The sequence below is a fragment of the Monodon monoceros genome, unplaced genomic scaffold (assembly GCF_005190385.1).
Source record: "Monodon monoceros isolate NGI ecotype Baffin Bay Population unplaced genomic scaffold, NGI_Narwhal_1 Super_Scaffold_12, whole genome shotgun sequence".
NCBI classification, from domain to species: Eukaryota; Metazoa; Chordata; class Mammalia; order Artiodactyla; family Monodontidae; genus Monodon; species Monodon monoceros.
Window position 1 is genome coordinate 116,824,412 of NW_021703768.1, and position 13,639 is coordinate 116,838,050.

The 13,639-nt window shown below is 50.4% G+C and overlaps 1 protein-coding gene across 2 annotated transcripts in view; it reads left to right on the plus strand.

The window, feature by feature from the left end:
- The window catches only part of PSD2 (pleckstrin and Sec7 domain containing 2), a 112,267-nt gene that overhangs the window by 48,169 nt on the left and 50,459 nt on the right, over nucleotides 1–13,639 (plus strand). The gene's annotated exons all lie outside the window — the stretch shown is intronic.

Consider the following 13,639-nt stretch of genomic DNA (forward strand, 5'->3'; position numbering starts at 1 on the left):
TTTCTCAGGTATAGGTGGAAAGAAGGGAGGGAGGGAGGAAGGGGAGAGGAGGGGAGGGAAGGGAAGGGGAGGGGAGGGGAGGGAAGGGGAGGGGAGGGGAGGGAAGGGAGGAGGGGAGGGTGAGGGTGAGGGGTAAAGGGTGGGAGGGGAATGGTGTGTGCTGGGGGTACAGAGGGGTGGACAAGTCTGGTGAGAAACTCTGTGGGGCTCTGAGGTTTGCTTCCGCCTCCAAGTGGCTGTGTGTGTGAGAATAAAAGGAAGCCATGAGCTCCTTGCCACCCCAGTGGTGTCTCATTTCATCCTCAGCAACAAACTCACAGGCCCAGAGAAGTGGAGGCACTTGCCGAAGGTTACTCAGCTGGGCATTCAGAGCAGGCCTGCCTGGCCTCTCGACCTGTCTTCTAACCACTGCCTGCCCTGAATGAGTGCACCTGCAGATGAGTGCTGGTTTGTTGATCTGTCTCTTGGCCTTACCTGACCCCAACATTCCCTGTATCATCAGAGCATGCTCCCTCTTGGGCAGGGCCAGGACAGTCTGGAAAGGGAGGCTAGGACTTGAGACCCCTCCCTGAGGCCCGTGGGGAGGAGGGGTTCAGGGGCCCTGGGGTGAGCTCAGATGTATGCCCCCATCACCATGGGAAAAACAACATATAGTAATATCAATCCCCTTTCTGACCTTCCCCTTGGCTGAGGGCTGGGTGGTGGGGGCGTGGGGATTGTGGGAAACTAGGGGCTGAACCCCTGGCCTGCCTCTGGGGCCCCTACCCCCTGTGCTGAATCTTACCCAATCATCAGGCCCAAGTCCCAAGGACTGTAAGCTGGGAAACAACCAGGGTCCTCCTCAAGAAAACCCGCCAATGACTCTTCCCTGCATATAAGTGTGCGACTGAAGCGGTTTGTCCATCCTTGGAGAAAAAAACATGGATGGTTTTAGCTGAGACCATTGAACAGAGGGGCAGACTGAGGCCCAGAGAGAAACGGAGTCATCAAGGGTCATGCAGTGAGGCAGCGGCTGAGGCCCTGTGCGTTTTTATCTGGAAAGGGCTAGAGAGCCCCAGACAGGGGAGTCAGGAAGATATATACCCACAGGGTGGAGATTGAGGGGCCAGAATGGCAGCGATCTGGCCTCCTCCTCCAGAAAGTCCCCCCTGACCATCCCCTCTGCCAGCAATCTCAGAAATGGTCTCAGAGCTCCCTTGACACTTTGTCTGGTCAGGGAGACTAAAAACTCACTCTGAGTTGCTTTCAGGGACCTCAGAGACCCTCAGTCCATTCTCTTAGTCTGTCTAGAAATCTCCTCTCTAACCCTCCTGACATCTGCCCATCTTGCTTGCACACCTCATGTGGCAGGGAGCTCACTGCCTTAAAAGGCAGCCTGTTTCATTGTAGGACAGCTCCTTCTAGTGAGACCAAACTGGCCTTCCTGTGCTGTTCCCTTGGTTGGAACTAGCTCACCCTGTGGAGCACCGAACATGTGCCTCTGTCTGTGCGCACAGGCCCCAGCTGGCTGCAGAGAGGTTTGTGCCCTCCCACCCCCACGCCAGCCTTCTCTGAAGCTTAAGTGGTCCCAATCCCCCAAAAACAACCTTTCCAGACCTTCATCTCCTGAGCAGCTCTCCACTGGGTATACTCTGGGTGGGAATGGCTCCTTCTGTGGTGACTACTTTTTTCTCAATACAGAAGAAAATATGTGTTTGTTATAGGGAAATTAGAACATACACACGAGGAAAAAACACCTGCAATCCCGTCACCCAAAGGCAACCCCATTTAGCTCTTTAGGACTTTCCTTCCAGACTGACGCCAGTGCGTGTGTTAATGAAGTGAGGGGTAAAAGCTGGTTGTAGGAGGCCTTCTAGGGGAGAAAGGCAGGTTTTGTTCAACTTAACACTTTGAAGGATCATTTGGTTGTGAAGACAGGTCTGCTCTGGAAGATTGAGGAAAGGGACAAAGAAAAGGAAAGGGACAAAGAAAAGGAAAGGATCCTGATAATAAAGAAAAAAGAATTTCCAGTTTCGGAGGGCCATGCTAGAGATGTGGGGAAATGTTTCTGGAGCACTGTCCTCCCCACAAGCTCCCAACCACCATTTGCTCCCACTCTCCATCACCTTCCTCCTTCCTGAGCTGAGCCTGGGGCAGGCATCGCAAACCCGGGTTCCAACGGCAGTGGCCCCCTTTAGAATGTGGGAGTGAAGCCTGCAATCCTGAACTCCTGGGGAAAGCCTCCTGCAAGATCCAGTCACACGGTGAACTCTCCCCTTGCCCAAGTCAAGCTGTGAGTCCAGCTGGTGGCACTGGCGGTGTGAAGGAATTGGGGGGTTCCCAAGAGATAGTGCAGGGGAAATAGGACAATGCGTTCAGGAGGCAAGAGGCAGGTGGGAAATGGAGAATTTCCTGGAAAAAGGAAAACAGAGCCAGCTGTGATAAGAAGAAATGGGAACTCCCCAAGAACTCCAGGGATTGGGATGGGGGCAGGGATGGTGCATGGAGTAACCTGTGTCACGGGATGGGGTCTCTAGTGAGGGGAAGGGTAACCCCAGAGAGCTGCTTTTCCTTCTCAACTAGTGTATGTGTAGAGAGAATGTCCTTCCATTTCAGCAAATATTCGTCATGCACCATTTTCATTGCTGCATAGTACTCCAGTGCTTAAAGATGCTGCCATTTCTCTAACCCGTGCCCTATTTTAGGATATTTAGGACTTTTTGCCATCATAATTAATGTTGCAGTGAACAACCTTGTAGCTACGTCTTTGCCCCCATCCATCTTTATTTTCTTAAGATAAATTCCTAGCAATGGAACTGCTGGGTTGAAGAGCAGGAACAATTTTTTTTTTGTGGTATGCGGGCCTCTCACTGTTGTGGCCTCTCCCGTTGCGGAGCACAGGCTCCGGACGCGCAGGCTCAGCGGCCATGGCTCACAGGCCCAGCTGCTCCGCGGCATGTGGAATCTTCCCGGACCGTGGCACGAGCCCATGTCCCCTGCATCGGCACGCGGACTCTCAACCACTGCGCCACCAGGGAAGCCCAGGAACAATTTTTAAGGCTTTTGATACATGCTGAAAAATTGCTTCCCAGAAGGTGGCAGCACTTTTGGCTCCTAATGGGTAACAGCTGTGTGAATGTGCCTATTTCCCCACACCTTGACCATCAGTTGTCTTCTTTTCACAATATTTTATTACTCAAATTTTAAACTTATAGAAAAGTTGAACAAATTTTACAGTGAACACCCATATAGCCACCACTCAGATTTGACAATTTACATTATACTATATTTGCTCTCTCATCATCTATGCATGTCTCCTCCCTTCATCAGTTCATCTGCGTTTTTGGACGTATTTCAAAGTAAGTTACGGGTATCAGTACATTTCACCCCCTGACATTTCAACACGCATATCACTAACTAGAGTTCAATATTTGTGTATGGTTCTTTGCTTTTTTAGACGAAACATATATAATGAAAAACACAAATCTTAAGTATATAATTGGTTGAGTTTTGACAAATGCATATACTTGTATACCCCAACTCCTATCAAGACATAGAATATTTCCATCCGTCCAGAAAGTTTCTTAGTCACCCCGTGACCCCACTGTTCTGGTTTCTTTCCACAGTATCTTAGTTTTGCCCATTCTGGACCGTCATAAAATGGAATCATATAGTATCTACTCTTTTTTGTGTCTGGCTTATTGCATTCAGCATAAAGTTTGGAGATTCATTCACGTCATTGCGTATATCAGTAGTTTGTTCCTTTTTGTTGTTGAGTAGAATTCTATTGTCTGGATGTATAGCAGTTTGTTAATCCATTTGCCTCTTGATGGACACCTGAACACCACTGGAGGTTGTAACGACAGGGTTGGCTGCAGTTGCCCTGGCAATCAGCTGGACACCCTGGGCTGTTTCTCATGTACAGATGAATGCATGGCTGCCCAGCTAGGTCTTCCTGACCTTGAACTTGTACTTTGTGGGAATTTGAATGGCTTTTCCATTTGTCCTCATTAAATTCCATTTTGTTGGTTTTGACTTAACCCTCCAGTCAGTCCTGATAGTGATGAGAGTAGCAAACTCACATACACTTACCATGTGCCAGACACTGAGCTAACTCATTCAGGCTTCGGAACAACCCTACTGAGGAACTACTATTATCCCCATTTTAGAGATGAGGAAATTGAGGCACAGTTTAAGTAACTTGCCCAAGTCGACCCAATCACAAATGAGCTGGGAATAGAACCAGGTAGTCTGGATCCAGACACCGTGATCTTAACCACTCGCTCTATTGCCTCTTTTTGGCTTCGGATGTCTTCTCCCTCCATCTTCCACTTTCTGCAAACACGCTGAGTATGCCTCTGGGTCTTCATCCAGATTACTGGTTAAAAAGCAAAACCAGGGAATTCCCTGGTGGTCCAGTGGTTAGGACTCTGAGCTTTCACTGCTGAGGGCTTGGGTTTGATCCCTGGTCAGGGAACTAAGATCTCACAAGCCACGCAGTGCAGCCAAAAAAAAAAAAAAATCTATGGACCAGATAAGTCCAGGGCCAAGGACAGAACTTGGTGGCATGCCTCTAAAGATCTCTTCTACCACATTTTGTTTATCCCTTCATCTGTTGGACTCTTAGGTTTTTCCCACCTTTTGGCTATTGTGAATAATACTTCTATCAGGTTTGTTAATCGCTATTTCATAATCCCTTTCTCATCAGGTTCTCCTCAACCGTTCCCACTACGATGGCTCTTGTCAAGGTCCCCAGGGACGTCCATGTTGCTAAATCCAATGATCAGTTTTCAGTTCTCATCTCATGTGATCCATCAGGAGCCTTTGACTTGGTTCATCTCTGTCTTCCTGGATATGTTTTCTTCATTTGGTTATGGGATCCCACATTCTCCTGCTTTTCCCCTGCCTCTCTGGATGCTCTTTCCCAGTCCCCCATCTTATGCTCCCCTTTCCCCCACCTACCTCTTCATATGGGAAGCCCTCAGGGCTTCTGACATACCCCGCCCCCACTCCTAGGTGGCCTCATGACTTCTCCCAAATGCCCATCTCTAGCCCGGACCTTCCTCAAGTATCCATCTGTCTATCTGACATCTCCACATGGGTGGCCAACTGATGTCTCAATCTCCACCTGTCCTCCTCAAGCACATACTTCCCCACCTTAGTTCCCAGCAACTCCATCCTTCCTATTGTTTGGGTTTTCATATTTTGGTTTACTCTTGACTCCTTTTTTTCTGACACCCCACACCCAATCCCTCAACTCATCTTATTGGCTTTAACTTCAAAATACATCCGGAATCTGGCCACTTCTCACCAGCTCCGCTGCTACCACCCTGGTCTGAGTTCCCATCAACTCTCCCCTGGAATTCTGCAGTAGCCTCACTGGTCTCCAGGCTTGGCCCTGACCCCTCCTATCTATCCCCAACAGCCAGAGGAATCCTTTAAACATATAAGTCAAATCAGGTCAGTTCTTTGTCCTAAAGCTTGGGTGGCTCCTCATGTCACTCAGCATCAAAGCCAAAGACCTTATAATGACCTTCAAGGCCCTATGTCACCTGGCCCCTTCCTCTCCGCCTCATCTCCTCCACTCTCCCCTTGTTCCCTTTGGTCCTTGCTGTTCCAAGGACACACCAGGCACACTCCTACCTCAGGGCCTTTGCACTGGCTGTTCTTGTTCCTTGGAAATCTCCACCCCCCCAGATAGCTACATGAGAAATTCTTTTTACCTCTTGTCTTTGCTTGAATTCACCTTCTCAAGGTGTCTAGCAGTAGCACTCTATTTATTTTTTAGCATCTTTTTTGGGGTATAATTGCTTTACAATGTTGTGTTAGTTTCTGCTGTATAACAAAGTGAATCAGCTATACGTATACATATATCCCCATATCCCCTCCCTCTTGCGTCTCCCTCCCATCCTCCCTATCCCATCCCTCTAGGTGGTCACAAAGCACCGAGCTGGTCTCCCTGTGCTATGGTGCTGCTTCCCACTAGCTATCTGTTTACATTTGATAGTGTATACATGTCAATGCCACTCTCTCACTTTGTCCCAGCTTACCCTTCCCCCTCCCCGTGTCTTCAAGTCCATATTCTACATCTGAGTCTTTATTCCTGTCCTGCCCCTAGGTTCTTCAGAACCATTTTGCTTCTTTTTAGATTCCATATATATGTGTTCGCATACAGTATTTGTTTTTCTCTTTCTGACTTACTTCACTCTGTATGAGAGACTCTAGGTCTATCCACCTCACTACAAATAACTCAATTTCGTTTCTCTTTATGGCTGAGTAATATTCCATTGTATATATGTGCCACATCTTCTTTATCCATTCATCTGTTGATGGACACTTAGGTTGCTTCCATGTCCTGGTTATTGTAAATAGAGCTGCAATGAACATTGTGGTACATGACTCTTTTTGAATTATGGTTTTCTCAGGGTATATGCCCAGTAGTGGGATTGCTGGGTCGTATGGTATTTCTATTTTTAGATTTTTAAAAATTTATTATTTTTTTTAATATATATTTTTTAAATTTTTTTTTTTATTTTTAGTTTTTTAAGGAACCTCCATACTGTTCTCCATAGTGGCTGTATCAATTTACAGTCCCACCAACAGTGCAAGAGGGTTCCCTTTTCTCCACACCCTCTCCAGCATTTACTGTTTGTAGACTTTTTGATGATGGCCATTCTGCCTGGTATGAGGTGATACCTCATAGTAGTTTTGATTTGCATTTCTCTAATGATTAGTGATGCTGAGCATCCTTTCATGTGTTTGTTGGCAATCTGTATATCTTCTTTGGAGAAATGTCTGTTTAGGTCTTCTGCCCATTTTTGGATTGGGTTGTTTGTTTTTTTGATATTGAGCTGCATGAGCTGCTTGTATATTTTGGAGATTAATCCTTTGTCAGTTGCTTCATTTGCAAATATTTTCTCCCATTCTGTGGGTTGTCTTTTCGTCTTGTTTATGGTTTCCTTTGCTGTGCAAAAGCTTTGAAGTTTCATTAGGTCCCATTTGTTTATTTTTGTTTTTATTTCCATTTCTCTAGGAGGTGTGTCAAAAAGGATCTTGCTGTGATTTATGTCATAGAGAGTTCTGCCTATGTTTTCCTCTAAGAGTTTGATAGTGTCTGGCCTTACATTTAGGTCTTTAATCCATTTTGAGCTTATTTTTGTGTATTGTGTTAGGGAGTGATCTAATTTCATTCTTTTACATGTAGCTGTCCAGTTTCCCAGCACCACTTGAAGGGGAGTAGCACTCTATTTAAAGTTGCATTACCCCTCACCCTGTCCACCTCCTGGGCCCTTCTACACTGCTCTATTTCCCCTGTAGTACTCATCATTGTCTATAATATTATAAATTTTACTTATTTATTGTGTTTATTGTTTCGTTTCTTCCCCCACCCCCACTGGAAATGCTTTAGGAGGGCAAGGATTTTCGCCTCTTTTGTTTACTGCTATGAGTCACCCAGAAGCATGAATATGTAATGTCTCAACGACAATTCGATGAATGAATGAAGGAAAGAAGAAAGAAAGTAGGATAAGTTGGAAAGGGGTCTGCAGTCTAAAAATGGGTTGGAACCAAGAAAATATGGGCTTCTGGCATGGCCAGGTATCATGGATGTCAGTGCTGTTTGATGTGTAGCAACCATCTTCCTCCTCCTGGTGATTCCTCTCCCTGTTTTCCTTTGGAACAATTTTCCCTCCCACTATTGGTCCATACCGATTATCTGGGGCTGACTCCACTCCTCACTCCAAGGGGGGCAGTGACTCCTTAGGCCACAGTGACTGGTTCAAGGCTGGGCATATTTCGCTGGCTGGGCCAATAAGACTGCGTCCTAAGACTTTTGCTTACATTCTTGGGATGGGCAAGTTTTCTTCCCTCAAAGCTAGACGGAAGATCAGAGCTGCCTGAGCCACACTTTGTTGGAAGAGGTTACCTGGAAATGAAGCCCACACAGAGGAATAGTGGGCTACAGGTGTGGAGAAAGACCACTTTTGGGACCCTGGATTTGGTACTTCCTGCAGCTGGATCTACTCCTGGACTTTTCATTTACTTGAGCCCCCTTTCACTGAGGCCGGCTTCTATCACTTGCAGCCACTTAAACTGTACCTGCCTGAGCTCCTGAACTGGGAAGTGAGGAAGGGGCCGAGTAGGGTCAGCAGGTGGCAGTCACAGGTGAGAAGCGTTTAGTATACGGAGGGCATTTAGTTATCAGTGCTGAATGGTGGGGAAATGGGAACAGATTTGCCTTGGTCCTGCCATAGAGGAGCTCTCAAACTGTTGAGGGAGAGAAGGACATGGGCACTGATGGGGCAAGACAGACTGAGGGATCCTTCCACACCAGCTGCAAGCTAAGCTGAGATGGATAGCACCCAAGATTGGGGAGGGAAGCGGGAAGTGGGAGGTGTCCCTTGTAGAGCTCATTCCCGAGCTACCACTTCCCCCATCACCTCCAGTGCAGGTGGAAGAGCCCAGTTAAAGTACACACCAGGGTGTGCTCTGGGGTAGGTCCCTTAACTTTCCTAGCTTCAGTGTCCTCATGGGTAAAATGGGCTTAATGATGTTCACCTAGGGTTTCTGTGAGGATGAAATGAGATAGTGTGTGAAGTGAGACAATGCCAAGAACTTAGGATGAACCCGGCTCACATAACAGTTTTTTAAAAAAAATTATTTATTATTTACAAATTTATTTATTTATTTATTTTTGGCTGCGTTGGGTCTGCGCAGGAGTTTTCTCTAGTCCCAGAGAGCGGGGGCTACCCTTCATTGCGGTGCGCCGGCTTCGCATTGCGGTGGCTTCTCTTGTGGAGCACCGACTCTAGGTATGCGTACTTCAGCAGTTGTGGCTTGTGGGCTTAGTTGCTCTGCGGCATGTGCGATCTTCCTAGATCAGGGCTCGAACCCATGTTCCCTGCACTGACAGGAGAACTCTTAACCACCGTGCCACCAGGGAAGTCCCTAACGAAACAGTCAATAAATATCAGCTGCTCTAATTGTTCCCCGCGGTCTCTCCTAGCCCGTGGCTGTGCCTGGCGGTGCAGGTGCAATTCTTGTAGGTACCAGCAGGTGGCGCCCCGACCTCAAAAGAACCCATTCGTGGACTGACTGCTTTCTGAAGTACTCCGGAAGGGGTTGGGCGGGGCGGCCTCTTGCTTCTCGGCCAGTTAGAATCCTGTCTTCCCGGCTGCCCTGGGGAGAAGTACCTGCACTCCCCTCAGTTCCAAGGAAGCGGGGCCTGGGTCACCATAGGATAGTCAGTGGAACCTCAGTTTTCCGTCTGTACTGTGGAAGAGCATGGATTTCGGAGACAACCTGATTCAAGTTAAGGAAATGCTTAGGTTGGTGCAGGTAAAGGACTTTCAGAAAGAGCGAGCATCCCAGCACGGAGGCTGGTTACAGACGGCCTGCGACTGGACCTTGGGGCGCGGCTGGGCCTGGTGCTGAGGCAGGGGGACGACCCATATGACCTTCGTTTCCTTTCTGGATGAGTGAGAGAGAGCGAGCGAGCTGGGCTGCGCGGCACGGAGGACCCAGGACCGGTGCGTGGCTCTGTGACGCGAGACGCTCTGGTAATTCTGAGTCCGGCCAGCAGAGGGAGGCGGAGAGCCTCGTGGCCCCAGATGGCTCCGCTTCTAAGCCCCGCGCCCGCCCTCCCTGGACATTCCCATTTGGCCGCGCTTCCTGGGGCAGGAGTCGACATATCTCGTGTCCCTTTGCTTTGAAAAAGGCTTCTCCTCCTCTCTCTGGCTGGGCTTCCTGGGTCAAAGCGTGGAGTGAGGGGGAGTGTCAGCTTCAACCCTAAGTCTATGAGCCCTAGCTGAGCCCATCTCCTGGGCCTCAGTAACCTGGATGGGATCTATCGGACACTCCAATTCTAGCAGCTCTCCAAGTTGTAAGTATTTGGGGGGCAGAAGGAGATCCTTTTCCTAACCCCCCTATTAATCCAGGCCTGGATGGCCAGCTGGACCTCCGGAAGCATGGGAGTGCATCCCATCCCACCCTGGCCAGTTCCCGGCATTCTCTTGGACTGGCTCCCAGCAGCCCACAAAGGCCCTCAAAGTTCTGGGCGGGCCAGGCTTTGCCTGTGCCCTGGGCCCGCAGCCGGCTGGCTCTAGGCACTGCAAGTCCCTGGCACTCCTTGTGGGGCTTTGTCCACCAGCCCTGGACCAGTACTGGCAGGGCCACACTTGCTGGGGGAGGGTGTGGGACAGGCAGCTCTCAGAGCCTGAGCAGTCCCCCTTCCCTCCCGCCCATGGGCTTGCTCCCCTCCAGGGGACCTTCCCTCTACCTCACCTTGCTCAGGCAGTGCCCTGCCTTCTCTTGGCTGCAAGCCCAAATCTTCACCTTCTTCAGGGGCCTGCTTCTATTTTACTACTCATTTATTTATTCATCCATCCGATGCTTACTGAGCTCCAGCTACCCTCCAGGCCCTGACTAGATGCTGGGGATCCAGTAATAACTAGATACACAGTCCATGCCCCTTTTTGGAGTTCACAGTCTGGGTGAGATTGTAAGCAGGAAACTAGTAAAATCTATACCTAAAATTTGACTTCACCTTGTGATAAGTGGGGTGAAGTAGATAAGCTGCCTGCCCCAGGAAGCTCCACCTACGGAGATATTTCCCCTGGGAAATCATCTGATAGGCTGTGAGCTGTGGAGGGAGGGACTTTGTCTGGGCTCTGCTCCCCCTCCCCCCCACCTCAGGGCCTGGCATACTGGCACACAGTAGGTGCTCAGTAAATGTTTGTTGAATTAATGGATGAATCATCCTCACAGCCACGGGCTGCCAGTGAGCATGGTCTTTGCACCTTACACTTCCTCCCAGTTAACACAGGAGTTGCAGGTAATGTTGGGGATGTAAAGACAAGACCTTGAGGCTCCCAGGATTCCACCTCTGGCCACTCTGACTCCCCACCTGCTCCTCACTGCACAGCTTCCCTACCTCGGGCCCTTGCCCTCTGGGACCATCCAGTCCAGAGAGTAATGGCACAGTGTGGTATGTGCCGTGATGGGGGAAGACGATGGCACTGCTACAGAAGTGACGGAACAAATTTCCTGCCCTCCTGGAGCTTATGGCCCAGTGATGGTAGTGGTGGGAGGGAGACAGACAATAACCAGAATTAGCGAGTAAACATGTAGTATACAAATATGCGTTATGGAGGAAAAGAAAGCAGGTGAAGGGAAGACGTGGGTGAGGGAGGGGGTAGTATTTCAGGTCGGGTGGTCAGAGAAGGTGACATTTGAGCAGAGAGCTGAAGGGGGTAAGGAGTGAGTCATGCAGCTACCTGGGGAAGGAGTGTTTCAGGCACAGGGAATAGCAAGTGCAAAGGCCCTGAGGTGGGGAGTGTACCTTGTGTGTTAGAGGAACAGAGAGGAGGCCAGTGTGGCTGGAGAGGTGTGAGGTTAGAGAGGTGACTGGGGCCAGATCACAGTAGGACCTTGTAGCCATTATAAGGCTTGGCTTGAGTCTTAGTGACAAGGGAGCCATTTGAGGATTTTGAGCAGAGGAATGACATGATCTGACTTACACTGAACAGGATCCCTTCGGCTGCAGTGTTGGGATTGTTGGTACTGGGGCTGTGTGGAAGCAGGGGGACCAGTTAGGAGGCTACAGTAATAATCCTGGTGAGAGAGGATGGCGGCTTGAGGCAGGTGGTAGCAGTGGAGCTGATGAGAAGTGGCCAATTTGAGACAGCTTTGAAAGTAAATCCCATAGGATTTGTTGAGGGATTGGATGTGGGGGTGAGAGAAGGAGAGGCCTGTTGGGTGCATCTGTGAGCCGGGTCTTGGGTGGGTGGGCACCGAGCACATTAACTCCTTTCATCCCTGCCCCACAAGAGGGGCTGTGACCATCCTCATTGGGTAGATGAGGAAGTGAAAACTCAGAAATGTGGTCCAGCTGTGACTTGAGGTCATGGGTCCTGAGGATAAGGAGCAAAGCCCTGTCACCACCACTTCCTCCCACCGCCCTTGCTGGTTGCCAACTGCCGCCCAGCTCTGCCTGCAGGTAGCAGAGGGCAGAAGGTAGAGGGCAGGACAGCAGGGAAGCCATGATGCCTCTGTGTCCTTCGAGAAGATCCTGGGCCCCTGCAGTAGAGTGGCTCCCTGGGTATGTCCTAGGGTCTGATGGGCCATGAAGGGCTGTGGCCAGAGTGCCCTCTGAACTGCTCAGCTGTGTCTACAGGATCAGACCTCCTGGCTTATGCTTTTGGAGTTTGTTTTCTCATCTGTAAAACAGGTGGTAGGATTGTTTTGAGGGTTAAATACAACATGTAGAAAGCATTTAGTGTGGACTCGGGCACCCAGTAGATGCACAGTTAATAGCAGAAATGTCACTGTGGTTGATGAAACCCCAGCTCCAGCTGTAGCCCAGCTTGAAGAGGGAGGAGACTGATCACAGCTCAGACCCTGTACCTCCAATTACTGCCACTCTGCACAGCTTAGGCACCCCTCATAGGTCAGCAAATCCTCTCTTCTGTCATCCTCTCCTACCTAAGAAGAGGGTCCCTAACTGTATGTGTGTATGGGTGGGAGGAAGGATGCAGAAAGCTTCATGGAGGAAGAGGCATTTAAGCAGGGATTTGAGGATTGGGTAGGAGTTCATTGAGCACAGCAGGATCAAGGCCCGACAGGGCAGAGGGTGGAATACTTGCAGAAGTGTGGAGGTGGGAAGGAGCTGGGTGAAGTGAACAGTGCTTGGGGGCTGGAGTGGAAGGAGAAAGGTGGAAGGTGGCTTCCTGTGGTAGGGCCTGACCCTAACCTGATCTCCCTTGTCCATGGCATGGGGCCTGCTCACCTGCCCTGCCTCCCCACAGCTCCCGGTCTCCCTAGATCCCTGTGGGTGGGGGCCCTTTATTACCTCTCTGAGGGGTGGAACCTTGCCCTGTAGGAGCCTCACAGCCAGGATGTTCTTTTTAGTGTTTAGCCCAGGTACAATACTGTCAACTTTCTCTTCAGAGCTAGGGTCCTGGGGTGGGGGGAGGTCTGCAGGTGGTGACTAGCAGGGTCTGTGGGATAGGTTCCTCGGGAGAGAGTTTCCACAGCCCAGAGTACTGGGCTCCTGACCTGGTACTGGGACTCTGTATTCCCCCCTTCCCCTCCCTCAGGGTCTCTCCCCTTTGTCCCTCTCTCCTGCACCCCTCCTCACTGCACTCCTTCCAGCTCTGTCCCAAGCCCCCCTTCTCACCCCATACCCCAGGTCTGTCTGTCCCTCTGTCTGTCTCAGTAGGTAGCTAAGTAGGTTGGGCTCAGCCTCCCTCTCTCTGGGATCATCCACCGTGATCCCGGCACTCCTCGCTCCTCTCACTCCTCGCTCCTCTCAGTCGTCTGGGTCTCCCCTGGGCGCGCGCGCGCGCGCGTGTGTGTGTGTGTGTGTGTGTGTGTGTGTGTGGCGGTGTGTGGCGGTGTGTGGCGGTGTGTGGCGGTGTGTGGCGGTGTGTGTGCGCGCGCGCCACGGTGCGCGAGCGCTGGCGGGGGTGTGGAGGGCAAGGAGTCGGACCACGAACAGACAAGGGGAGGGGGGCAAGGACCCGCTCCCTCCTTCACCTCGAGGAGGGTGGTTCCTGAGGGCTCAGGGTCTGGGGCCCCAAGGTCCTGCCGAGGGTGTTGGGTCCGGCCGGCTGGCCCGGGGTTAGAGGACAGCTGGAGCTCGGCTAGGCTAGGAGCGGGGGCG